Consider the following 14,722-nt stretch of genomic DNA (forward strand, 5'->3'; position numbering starts at 1 on the left):
TGCACATGGTTTTGGAGAAAAGCAAAGTCTTTTCATTAGGCAAGTGCATAAAATGTCATCTATACAAACAGAAATATCATGTGTGTTTGCCGCAGCTCCTCTAGCTTTCTCCCCAGAAAATACGAATGTGTAGAGCTGGTGTCCCCATGATGAACCAATTAGTATCTCTATGGTAAAAAATTAAATGTTCCCTGATAAAAAACATTCAAAACACTAAAGTCCATCGATAATATCCAGAAATCACAAACACAGAGGCTTTCACAATATTTCGGAATGAGTTAGCCAAAACGCAACCGGATATTTGTGGTTTCATACAGTCATATCCGGACAAACTGCAGTGGAATTTGTATGCAATTGACTGAGAAAATCACAGTAAAAATGGCTTTGGAGAATAGCAAAGTCTTTTCGTCAGGCAAGTGCACAAAATGTCATCTATACAAACAGAAATATCATGTGTATTTGTCACCGTTCCTCTAGCTTTCTCCCTAGAAAATACGAATATGTAGAGCTGGTGTCTCCATGTGGAAACAATTAGTGTTTCCAAGCACAAAATTAAATGTTCCCTGATAAAGAACATTCAAAACAATAAAGGCTGTGGATAATATCAGGAATACATAAACACAGCGGCGGTAAACATATCTGGGATTGAGTTGGCCAAAAGAAACCTGGATATTTCCGGTTTCATCCAGTCATATCGGACAAACTGGTGTGCAATTCGTATGCAATGGACCGAGAAAATCAGAGTACAAATGGTTTTGGAGAAAAGCAAAGTCTTTTCGTTAGGAAAGTGCATAAAATATCATCGATACAAACAGAAATATCATGTTTGTGTGCTGCAGTTCCTCTAGCATTCTCCCTAGAAAATACGAATGCGTAGAGCTGTTGTCCCCATGATGAACCAATTAGTGTCTCTATGGTACAAATTTAATTGTTCCCTGATAGAAACCTCAAAACAATAAACTCTGTGGATAATAACCGGAACACACAAACACAGAGGCTTTCACAATATTTCAGATTGAGTTAGCCAAAACACAACCGGATATTTCCGGTTGCATCCAGTCATATCCGGAAAAACTGGTGTGGAATTCGTATGCAATGGACCGAGAAAATCACATTAAAAATGGTTTTGGAGAAAAGCAAAGTCTTTTCATTAGGCAAGTGCATAAAATGTCATCTATGCAAACAGAAATATCATGTTTGTTTGTCGCAGTTCCTCTAGCTTTCTCTCTAGAAAATACGAATGTGTAGAGCTGGTGTCCCCATGATGAACCAATTGGTATCTCTACGGTAAAAAATTAAATGTTCCCTGATAAAAAACATTCAAAACATTAAGTCCATCGATAATATCCAGAAATCACAAACACAGAGGCTTTCACAATATTTCGGAATGAGTTAGCCAAAACGCAACCGGATATTTCTGGTTTCATACAGTCATATCCGGACAAACTGGAGTGGAATTTGTATGCAATTGACCGAGAAAATCACAGTAAAAATGGCTTTGGAGAAAAGCAAAGTCTTTTCGTTAGGCTATTGCATAAAGTGTCATCTATACAAACAGAAATATCATGTTTGTTTGCACAGGTCCTCTAGCTTTCTCCCTAGAAAATACGAATGTGTGGAGCTGGTGTATGGAGACACCAATTAGTGTTTCCAAGCACAAAGTTAAATGTTCACTGATAAAATACTTTCAAAACAATAAAGTCCGTGGATAATATCAGGAATACACAAACACAAAGGCTGTAGCAATATCTTGGATTGAGTTAGCCAAAAAAAAAAAAAAAACCCGGATATTACCGGTTTCATTCAATCATATCTGGACAAAGTCGTTTGGAATTCATATGCAATGGACCGAGAAAATCACAGTACACATGGTTTTGGAGAAAAGCAAAGTCTTTTCGTTAGGCAAGTGCATAAAATGTCATCTATACAAACAGAAATATCATGTTTGTTGGCTGCAGTTCCTCTAGCATTCTCCCAAGAAAAAACGAATGTGTAGAGCTGGTGTCCCCATGATGAACCAAGTAGAGTTTCTACGGAACAAAATTAAATGTTCCCTGATAAAAATATTCAAAACAATAAGCCATTGAAAATATCCATAAAACAGAAACACAGAGGCTTTCACAATATTTCGCATTGAGTTTGCAAAAACACATCCGGATATTTCTGGTTTCATCCAGTCATATCTGGACAAAGTGGTGTGGAATTTGTATGCAATGGACTGAGAAAATCACATTAAAAATGGTTTTGGAGTAAAGCAAAGTCTTTTCGTTAGGCAAGTGCATAAAATGTCATCTAGAAAAACAGAAATATCATGTTTGTTTGCTGCAGTTCCTCTAGCTTTCTCCCTAGAAAATATGAATGTGAGGAGCTGGTGTCCCCATGATGAACCAATTAGTGTTTCTACGGTTCAAAATAAAATGTTCCCCGATAAAAATATTCAAACAATAAAGTCCATCGATAATATCCAGAAAACATAAACACAGAGGCTTTCGCAATATTTCAGATTGAGTTAGCCAAAACACAACCGGATATTTCTGGTTTCATCCAGTCATATCTAGATAAAGTGTTGTGGAATTCATATGCAAAGGACCAACAATATCACAGTAAAAATGGCTTTGGAGACAAGCAAAGTCTTTTCATTAGGAAAGTGCATAAAATATCGTCTATACAAACAGAAATATGTTTGTTTGCCACAGTTCCACTAGCTTTCTCCCTAGAAAATACGAATATGTAGAGCTGGTGTCTCCATGTGGAACCAATTACTGTATCCAAGCTCAAAATAAAATGTTCGCTGATAAAAATATTCAAAACAATATAGTCCGTAGATAATATCCAGAAAACACAAACCCAGAGCCTGTAGCCATATTTCGGATTGAGTTAGCCAAAGCACAACCAGATATTTCTGGTTTCAACCAGTCATATCCGGAAAACCTGGTGTGGAATTCGTATGCAATGGACCGAGAATATCACAGTAAAAAGGGTTTTGGAGAAAAGCAAAGTCTTTTCTTTAGGGAACTGCATAAAATGTCATCTATACAACCAGAAATACCATGATTGTTTGTAGCAGTTCCTCTAGCTTTCTCTGTAGAAAATACGAATGTGTAGAGCTGGTGTTCCCATGATGAACCAATTAGTGTTTCAATGGTACAAAATTAAATGCTCCCTGATAAAAGCATTCAAAAAAATAAAGTCCATCATTGAAATGCAGAAAACACAATCACAGAGACTGTAGAAATATCTGGGATTGAGTTAGCCAAAAAACAACCGGAAATTTCTTGTTTCATCCAGTCATATCCGCACAAACTGGTGTGGAATTCGTATGCAATGGACTGAATAAATCACAGTACAAATGGTTTTGCAGAAAAGCAAAGACTTTTCGTTAGGCAAATGCATAAAATGTCATCTATAGAAACAGAAATATGATGTTTGTTTGCCGCAGTTCCTCTAACTGTCTCCCTAGAAAATAGGAATGTGTGGAGCTGGTGTCCCCATGATGAACCAATTAGTGTTTCTACGGTACAAAATAAAATGCCAGCGCCGTGGCTCAACAGGCTAATCCTCCGCCTTGCGGCGCCGGCAAAACGGGTTCTAGTCCCGGTCGGGGCACCGATCCTGTCCCGGTTGCCCCTCTTCCAGGCCAGCTCTCTGCTGTGGCCAGGGAGTGCAGTGGAGGATAGCCCAAGTGTTTGGGCTCTGCACCCCATGGGAGACCAGGATAAGCACCTGGCTCCTGCCATCGGAACAGCGCGGTGCGCCGGCCGCAGCGCGCTAACGCGGCGGCCATTGGAGGGTGAACCAACGGCAAAAGGAAGACCTTTCTCTCTGTCTCTCTCTCTCTCACTGTCTACTCTGCCTGTCAAAAATAAAAAATAAAAAAAAAACAAAATAAAATGTTCCCTGATAAAAATATTCAAAACAATAAAGTCCATTGATAATATCCAGAAATCACAAACACTGAGGCTTTCACAATATTTCAGATTGAGTTAGCCAAAACACAACCGGATATTTCTGGTTTCATCCAATAATATCCAGACAAAGTGGTGTGGAATTCGTATGCAATGGAAAGAGAAAATCACAGTAAAAATGGTTTTGGAGAAAAGCAAAGTCTTTTCGTTAGGCAACTGCATAAAATGCCATCTATACCAACAGAAATATCATGTTTGTTTGCCGCAGTTCCTCTAGCTTTCTCCCTAGGAAATACGAATGTGTAGAGCTAGTGTCTCCATGTGGAACCAATTAGTGTTTGGATGGTACAACATGAAATGTTCCCTGATAAAAACATTCAAAACAATAAAGTCCCTCGATAATATCCAGAAAACACAAACACAGAGGCTGTAGCAATATTTAGGATTCAGTTAGCCGAACACAACCGGATATTTCTGGTTTTATCCAGTCATAACTGGACAAACTCGTGTGGAATTTGTACGCAATGCACCGAGAAAATCAAAGTAAAAATGGTTTTGGAGAAAAACAAAGTCTTTTCATTAGGCAACTGCATAAAATGTCATCTACACTAACAGATATATCATGTTTGTTTGCCACAGTTCCTCTAGCTTTCTCCCTATAAAATACGAATATGTAGAGCTTCTGTCGCCATGATGAACCAATTAGTGATTCAAAGATACAAAATTAAATGTCCCCTGATAAAAGACATTCAAAACACTAAAGTCCATCGATAATATCCAGAAAACACAAACACAGAGGCTTTCAAAATATTTCGGATTGAGTTAGCCAAAACACAACCGGATATTTCTGGTTTCATCCAGTCATATCCGGACAAACTGTTGTGGAATTCGTATGCAATGGACCGAGAAAATCACAGTAAAAATGGTTTTGGAGAAAAGCAAAGTCTTTTCGTTAGGCAAGTGCATAAAATGCCATCTATACAAACAGAAATATCAAGTTTGTTTGCCACATTTCCTCTAGCTTTCTTTGTAGAAAATACGAATATGTACAGCTGGTGTCTCCATGTGGAAGCAATTACTGTATCCAAGCTCAAAATAAAATATTTCCCTATAAAAAGCATTAAAAACAATAAAGTCTGTGGATAATATCAGGAACACACAAACACAGAGGCTTTCTCCCTAGAAAATACGAATGTGTACAGCTGGTGTCCCCATGATGAACCAATTACTTTTCTATGGTTCAAAATAAATGTTCCCTCATTAAAACATTCAAAACAATAAAGTCCATCGATGATATCCAGAAAAAACAAACAGAGAAACTTTCACAGTATTTCGGATTGAGTTAGCCAAACACAACTGGATATTTCTGATTTCATCCAGTCATACCGGACAAAGTGTTGTGGAATTCATATGCAATGGACCGAGAAAATCACAGTAAAAATGATTTTGGATTAAAGCAAAGTCTCTACGTTAGCCAAGTGCATAAAATGTCATCTCTACAAACAGAAATATCATGTTTTTTTGGCACAGTTCCTCTAGCTTTCTCCCTAGAAAATACGAATATGTATAGCTGGTATCTCCAAGTGGAACCAATTAGTGATTACAAGCACAAATTTAAATGTTCCCTGATAAAAAACATTCAAAACAATAAACTACGTGGATAATATTAGGAATACACTATCACGGAGGCTGTAGCAATATCTGGGATTGCATTAGCCAAAACACAACCGGATATTTCCGGTTTCATCCAGTCATATGCGGACAAAGTGGTGTGGAAATCGTATGCAATGGACCGAGAAAATCACAGTAAAAATGGATTTGGAGAAAAGCAATGTCTTTTCGTTAGGAAAGTGCATAAAATGCCATCTATACAAAGAGAAATATCATGTTTTTTTGCCGCAGTTCCTATAGCTTTCTCCCTAGAAAATACGAATGCGTAGAGCTGGTGTTCCCATGAGGAACCAATTAGTGTTTCAAAAGTACAAAATTAAAAATTCCCTGATAAAAAGCATTACAAACAACAAAGTCCCTGGATAATATCAGGAATTCACAAACACAGAGGCTGTAGGAAAATCTGGGATTTAGTTAGCCAAAACAAAACCGGACATTTCCAGTTTCATCCAGTCATATCCGGAAAAAGTCGTGTAGAATTCTTATGCAATGGACCGAGAAAATAACAGTACAAATGGTTTTGGAGAAAAGCAAAGTCTTTTCGTTAGGCAAGTGCATAAAATGCCATCTATACAAACAGAAATATCATGTTTGTTTGCTGCAGTTCCTCTAGCTTTCTACCTAGAAAATACAAATGCATAGAGCTCGTGTTCCCATGACGAACCAATTCGTGTTTCAACAGTACAAAATTAAATGTTCCCTGATAAACAATTTAAAACAAGAAAGTTCATCAATAATATCCAGAAAACACAAACAAAGAGGCTGTAGCAATATTTTGGATTGAGTTAGCCAAAACACAACCGGATATTTCTCGTTTCATCCAGTCATATCCAGACAAAGTGGTTTGAAATTCGTATGCAATGGACTGAGAAAATCACAGTAAAAATTGTTTTGGAGAAAAGCAAAGTCTTTCATTAGGCAAGTGCATAAAATGTCATGTATAAAAACAGAAATATCATGCTTGTTTGCCTTAGTTCCTCTAACTTTCTCCCTAGAAAATACGAATGTGTAGAGCTGGTATCTCCATGTGGAACCAATTAGTGTTTCCAAGCACAAAATTAAATGTTCCCTGATAAAAAACATTCAAAACAATTAAGTCTGTGGATAATATCAGGAACACACAAACACAGAGGCTGTAGCAATATTTCAGATTCAGTTAGCCATAACACGACCAGATATTTCTGGTTTCAACAGTCATATCCGGAGAACGTGGTGTGGAATTCATATGCAATGGACCGAGAAAATCACAGTAAAAATGGTTTTTGTGAAAAGCGAAGTCTTTTCGTTAGGCAAGTGCGTAAAATGTCATCTAGACAAACAGAAATACCATGTTTGTTTGCCGCAGTTCCTCTAGCTTTCTACCTAGAAAATACGAATATGTAGAGCTGATGTCTCCATGTGGAAATAATTATTGTTTCGCAGCACAAAATTGAATGTTCCCTGATAAAAAACATTCATAACAATAAAATCGATCGATAATATCAAGAAGACACAAACACAGAGGCTTTCACAATATTTCAGATTGAGTTAGCCAAAACACAACCGGATATTTCTGTTTTCATCCAGTCATATACAGACAAACAGGTGTGGAATTCGTATGCATTGGGCTGAGAAAATCAGAGTAAAATGGTTTTGTAGAAAAGCAAAGTCTTTTCTTTAGTAAAGTGCATAAAATATCATCGATACAAACAGAAATATCATGTTTGTTTGCCACAGTTCCTCTTCCTTTCTCCCTAGAAAATATGAATATGTAGAGTTTGTGTCTCCATGTCGAACCAAAAACTGTATCCAAGCTCAACATAAAATATTCCCCGATAAAAATATTCTAAAGAATAAAAACGTGGATAATATCTAGAAAACACACACACAGAGGCTGTAGCAATATCTGGGATTGAGTTAGCAGAAACAAAACCAGACATTTCCGGTTTCATCCAGTCATATCCGGATAAACTGGTTTGGAATTCGTATGCAATGGACGGAGAAAATCACAGTAAAAATGGATTTGGAGGAAAGGAAAGTCTTTTTCTTAGGCAAGTGCATAAAATGTCATCTATACAAACAGAAATATCATGTTTGTTTGCCGCAGTTCCTCCAGCTTTCTCCCTAGAAAATACGAATATGTCAGCTGGTGTCTCCATGTGGAACTAATTTCTGTATCCAAGCTCAAAATAAAATGTTCCCCGATAAAAAAAATACAAAAAAATAAAATCCATTGATAATATCCAGAAAAAACAAACACAGCGGCTGTAGCAATATCTGGGATTGAGTTAGCAAAAAAAAAACCGGATATTTCCGGATTCATCCAGTCATATCCGGACAAACTGGTGTGGAATTCATATGCAGTGGGGCGAGAAAATCACAGTAAAAATGGTTTAGGAGAAAAGCAAAGTCTTTTCGTTAGTTAAGTGCATAAAATGTCATCTATACAAAGAGAAACATCATGTTTGTTTTTCACAGTTCCTCTAGCTTTCTCCCTAGAAAATACGAATGTGTAGAGCTGGTCTCACCATGTGGAACAAATTAGTTTTTCCAGGAACAAAATTGAATGTTCCCCAATGAAAAAAAAAAGGAAAAATAAAAAGTCCGTTGATAATATCAGGAATACACAAACAAATAGGCTGTAGCAATATCTGGGATTGAGTTAGCCAAAACACAACCGGATATTTCTGGTTTAATCCAGTCATATTCGGACAAAGTGGTTTGGAATTCACATGCAATGGACTGAGAAAATCAGAGTAAAAATGGTTTTGGAGAAAAGCAAAGTCTTTTCGTTAGGCAAGTGCATCAAATGTCATCTATAGAAACAGAAATATCATGTTTGTTTGCCACAGTTCCTCTAGCTTTCTCCCTAGAAAATACGAATATATAGAGCTGGTGTCTCCATGTGGAACCAATTACTGTATCCAAGCTCAAAATAAAATGTTCCGCGATAAAAAATATTCAGAACAATAAAGTCCATCGATAATATCCAGAAAACACAAATACAGAGGCTTTCACTATAATTTGGATTGACTTAGCCAAAAAAAAACCCGGATATTTCCGTTTTCATCCAGTCATATCCGGACAAACTGGTGTGGAATTCGTATGCAATGGACCGAGAAAATCACAGTAAAAATCGTTTTGGAGAAAAGCAAAGTCTTTTCGTTAGGCAAGTGCATAAAATGTCATCGATACAAACAGAAATATCATGTGTGTTTGCCGCAGTTCCTCTAGCTTTCCCCTAGAAAATACGAATGTGTAGAGCTGTTGTCCCCATGATGAACCAATTAGTGTTTCCAGGAACAAAATTAAATGTTCCCTGATAAAAAAATTCAAAACAATGAAGTCCATCGATAATATCCAGGAAACACAAACACAGAGGTTGTAGCAATATTTCGGATTTTTCGCCAAAACAACCCGATATTTCCGGTTTCATCCAGTCACATCTGGACAAAGTGGTGTGGAATTCGTATGCAATGGACTGAGAAAATGACAGTACAAATGGTTTTGGAGAAAAGGAAAGTCTTTTCATTAGGCAAGTGCATAAAATGTCATCGATACAAGCAGAAATATCATGTTTGTTTGCCGCAGTTCCTCTAGCTTTCTCCATAGAAAATATGAATGTGTAGAGGTGCTGTCTCCATGTGGAACCAATTACTGTATCCAAGCTCAAAATAAAATGTTCCCCGATAAAAAACATTCAGAATAATAAAGTCCATTGATAATATCCAGAAAACACAAACACAGAAGCTGTAGCATTATCTGGGATTGGGTTCGCCTACAAAAAACCGAAAATTTCCGGTTTCACCCAGTCATATCCGGTCAAACTGGAGTGGAATTCATATGTAATGGACCGAGGAAATCACAGTAAAGATGGTTTTGGAGAAAAGCAACGTATTATCGTTAGGCAAGTGCATCAAATGTCATCTATACAAACAGAAAGATCATGTTTGTTGGCCGCAGTTCCTCTAGCTTTCTTCCTAGAAAATAGGAATATGTAGACCTGGTGTCTCCATGTGGAACCAATTACTGTATCCTAGCCCAAAATAAAATGTTCCCCAATAAAAAACATTCAGAACAATAGAGTCCTCTGATAATATCCAGAAAACACAAACACAGAGGCTGTAGAAATATCTGGGATTGAGTTAGCCAAAACGAAACTGGATGTTTCCGGTTGCATCCAATCATATCAGGACAAACTGGTGTGGAATTCGTATGCAATGGACCGAGAAAATCACAGTACACATGGTTTTGGAGAAAAGCAAAGTCTTTTTGTTAGGCAAGTGCATAAAATGTCATCTATAAAAACAGAAACATCATGTTTGTTGCCACAGTTCCTCTAGCATTCTCCCTAGAAAATATGAATGTGTAGAGTTGGTGTCTCCATGTGGACACAATTATTGTTTCAATGGTACAAAATTAAATGTTCCCTGATAAAAAACATTCAAAACATTAAAGTCTGTGGATAATATAAGGAATAGACAAACACAGAGGCTGTATCTATATCTGGGATTGAGTTAGGCAAAACAAAACCGGATATTTCCGGTTTCATGCAGTCATATCGAGACAACGTGGTGTGGAATTCCTATGCAATGGACCGAGAAAATCAAACTAAAAATGGTTTTGGAGAAAAGCAAAGTCTTTTTGTTAGGCAAGTGCATAAAATGTCATCTATACAAACAGAAATATCATGTTTGTTTGCCGCAGTTCCTCTAGATTTCTCCCTAGAAAATACGAATGTGTAGAGCTGGTGTCTCCATGTGTAACCAGTTAGTGTTTGCAAGCACACAATTAAATGTTCCCTGAAAAAAAACATTGAAAAATATAAAGTCCATGCATAATATCAGGAATACACACAAAGAGAGGCTGTATCTATATCTGGGATTGAGTTAGGCAAAACAAAACTGGATATTTTCAGTTTATGCAGTCATATCGGGACAAAGTGGTGTGGAATTCATATGCAATGTACCGAGAAAATCACAGTAAAAATCGTTTTGGAGAAAAGCAAAGTCTTTTCATTAGGGAAGTAGATAAAATATCATTGATACAAACAGAAATATGTTTGTTTGCTGCAGTTCCTCCAGCTTTTTCCCTAGAAAATACGAATATGTAGAGCTGGTGTCTTCATGTGGAACCAATTACTGTATCCAAGCTCAAAATAAATTTTCCCCGATAAAAAACATTCAAAAAAATAAAGTCCGTTGATAATATCCTGAAAACACAAACACAGAGGCTGTAGCAATATCTGGGATTGAGTTAGCCAAAACACAACCAGATGTTTCTGGTATCATCCAGTCATATCCGGACAAAGTGGTGTGGAATTCGTATGCAATGGACCGAGAAAATCACAGTACAAATGGTTTTGGAGAAAAGCAAAGTCTTTTCATTAGGCAAGAGCATAAAATGTCATCTATACAAACAGAAATATCATGTGTGTTTGCCGCAATTCCTCTAGCTTTCTCCCTAGAAAATACAAATGTGTAGAGCTGGTGTCTCCATGTGGAAACAATTAGTGTTTATCGGTACAAAATTAAATATTCCCTGATAAAAAACAACATTCAAAACAATAAAGTCTGTGGATAACATCAGGAATACACAAACAAAGAGGTTGTAGCAATATCTGGGATTGAGTTAGCCAAAACAAAACCGAATATTTCCAGTTTCATGCAGTCATATACGGACAAACTGGTGTGGAATTCGTATGCTATGGACCGAGAAAATCACAGGAAAAATGGTTTTGGAGAAAAGCAAAGTCTTTTCATTAGGGAAGTAATGAAAATATCATCGATACAAACAGAAATATCATGTTTGTTTGCCGCAGTTCCTCTAGCTTTCTCCCTAGAAAATACGAATGTGTAGAGCTGGTGGCTCCATGATGAACCAATTAGTGTCTCTACAGTACAAAAATAAATGTTCCCTGATAAAAAACATTCAAATCAATAAAGTCCTTGTATAATATCAGGAATACACAAACACAGAGGCTGTAGCAATATCTGGGATTGAGTTAGTCAAAACAAAACCGGATATTTCTGGATTCATCCAGTCATATACGGACAAAGTGGTGTGGAATTCGCATGCAATGGACCACGAAAATCACAGTACAAATGGTTTTGGAGAAAAGCAAAGTCTTTTCGTTAGGCCAGTGCATAAAATGTTATCTATACAAACAGAAATATCATGTTTGTTTGCCGCAGTTCCTCTAGCTTTCTCTCTAGAAAATATGAATGTGTAGAGCTGGTGTCTCCATGTGGAATCAATTAGTGTTTCCAAGTGTGAAATTGAGGCAGGATGGGGTTAAAATGAAGTCGCTTGAGCTAACTGCATATCTTGCTTCTGTGCAAAATGCTTTGGCTTGCAAAATGCATTTTGTTTAAAATAACTAGACTTTAGCTGACCTTGTAACATGTGATGATTGTGCTAATGCTTTTATGAGATAATGGAGCATATGACAATTATTTTAGGAGTTATGTTAAGTTTTTGGTTATGATGACCCTGTGTTTATGCTTACTCAAGGACTTTGCCCCCTTACTCTGGAAAAACCCTTTATCTTGTGATGTATTCATCATGCTGTGGTTTATCTTGTGATTCTTGGCAATGATGTGGAGATATGCTAATGTTGTGGTTTCAAATCTTAAATACGCTGTGCGGTTGATGATCGGGGCCTCTCTTCTCGCACTGCACTAGAGGGTGCTGTTGTGCTTAAGAGTTGGCCCATCTGCGCAGATGTAATAAACTTCCTCATGCACTTGCAGCGATTGGACTGGAAATCGTGTTTCTGGGGTCGGTAAAAGTGTGAGACACCTGTCGGGGGTCTTACATTCTTGGGGGCTCGTCCGGGATTGGAGACCCCAGACCCACGCTCCATTTTCCAATCGGAGGTAAGTTTTTGCTCTTTTAAGTGTTTTTTTTGTGTTCTGTTGATTTTGTTGATTTTTTTTAATTTTTTCCCGGGGCGCTTGACGTACCGGAGGTTCATGTTTTACTGAGATTGTGCCTGTACAGGACCTGTATCTGAAAAGAGCCAGTAGTAGGCAGGACAGACGTGTCAAGACCCCTGGCTCAGGCCCTTGGAGGACGCTCCATTGGCGGTATTCTGGGGAGCCTGGCGGGTGGCAGCCGCTTCGCTCCCATCGGGAGTTCTGGTTAGGGAAAGGTTTTTTCCCCGGGAGAAGGGCTGGTGGCAGCAGCCACTCCCATCGGTAGTTTTGGTTTCTGTTTTGTTGCGCGCAGGTCTTGTCTTATAAGGGCGCGCAGGTCTTGTTCCATTGTTGTACGCAGTGTCTTTGTGAGTCTTGTCATTTGTGAATTTTGTGATTGTTTCTGTGTTCTAATATACTCTCCTGATTTGCCTTTCCCCTCCAACATGGGACAGGAATTAACTACACCTTTGAGTCTTACTTTAGATCATTGGAGAGAGGTCCGGGAACGGGCCCAAAACTTGTCTGTGAGAGTGCAGAAGAAGAACTGGACAAGTTTTTGTACGTCCGAGTGGCCAGCCTTCAATATTGGGTGGCCGCGGGATGGGACTTTTGACTCTCGAATTATCTTACAGGTGAAGAGCCAGGTCTGCAGGGAAGGCAAGGAAGGGCACCCGGATCAAGTGCCCTATATCTTTGTGTGGGAAGACCTGGCACAATATCCCCCAAAATGGGTAAAACCCTTTCTCCCGGCTGACCGGGTCGTGGCGGGTGCCTTACCCGCCCCGCCCCCGTCCGTAACACCTTTAAAACTGCAACCCGCGGATCAGAGCTGGCTCCCGTCAGTTGACATCTTTGTGTGGGAAGACCCAGCGCAAAATTCGCTGGTTGCCCCTGCCTCGGCCCTTTGCCCATTAAAGGAGTTAGATTCCCACAAGGCGAAGAAACCCTTGGTCCTCCTGGGCGGGCAGGAGGATCTTTTGCTTTTTGACACCCCACCGCCTTACGCACCCCTCCCGAGAGAGCCTATGGCACCTTCCCCAGATTCTACACAGGGGGATTCTACGCAGGGAGAAAGGGGGGAGGACCCCCCGGCTCGTACAACCCCCATGGGTGCCAGGCTGCGCTTGCGTCGGGGAGGGGGGAGTGAGGGTGGCCAGTGGGAGGCACAGGCTTTCCCACTTCGCTCGGTGGGGAATCAGATGCAATATTGGCCGTTTTCAGCTTCAGATTTGTACAATTGGAAAACCCATAACCCACCTTTTTCTCAAGATCCACAAGCTTTGACAGGATTAATTGAATCTATTCTTTTAACCCATCAACCGACCTGGGATGACTGCCAGCAGCTTCTGCAGGCTCTCCTGACCACGGAGGAGAGACAGCGAGTTCTCACGGAAGCTCGAAAAAATGTTCCAGGGGACAACGGTCAACCTACTCAACTGCCAAACGAGATTGACGCAGCATTCCCGTTGACCAGACCAGATTGGGATTTTAGTACGGCAGCCGGTAGGGAACGACTTCGTCTCTATCGCCAGATTCTCCTGACAGGTCTCAGAGGGGCAGGGAGACGCCCCACCAATTTGGCTAAGGTACGTGCCATAACTCAGGGTAATGAGGAGACCCCGGCGGGGTTTCTAGAAAGATTGATGGAGGGATACCGGATGTACACCCCGTTTGACCCCCAGGCTCCTGACCGACAGTCAGATGTAATAATGTCTTTCATTGGCCAATCGGCCCCAGATATCTGAACACGGTTGCAGAGACTGGAAGGCTTACAGGGTTATACATTGCAGGACCTCCTAAAAGAGGCAGAGAGAATCTTTAATAAGAGGGAAACTAAAGAAGAAAAAGAGGAAAGAATGCAAAAAGAACAAGATCAGAGAGACAAAAAGAAAAATAGGGAACTAGCTAAAATTTTGGTCACCGCAGTAAACGAATCTAATAGGCAGGATAGGTCAGGTTATGGTAGAGGTCAAACAAAGAAATACCCGGGAGACAGAAATAGACCATGGGTAGAACGAGATCAGTGTGCGTACTGTAAGGAAAGAGGACACTGGGCCAGAGACTGTCCAAACAAGAATACCACCAGAAGAAGGAAGGAGACTGACATTCCAGTTCTTCCCCTGGGGGAAGAGGACGATTACTAGGGGGGTCAGGGCCAGGAGCCTCCCCCTGAGCCCCGGGTAACCCTGAGAGTGGGAGGCCAGCCGGTCACATTTATGGTGGATACCGGAGCTCAGCACTCTGTTT

This window comes from Lepus europaeus, unplaced genomic scaffold, assembly GCF_033115175.1.
Source record: "Lepus europaeus isolate LE1 unplaced genomic scaffold, mLepTim1.pri SCAFFOLD_28, whole genome shotgun sequence".
Taxonomy (NCBI): Eukaryota; Metazoa; Chordata; class Mammalia; order Lagomorpha; family Leporidae; genus Lepus; species Lepus europaeus.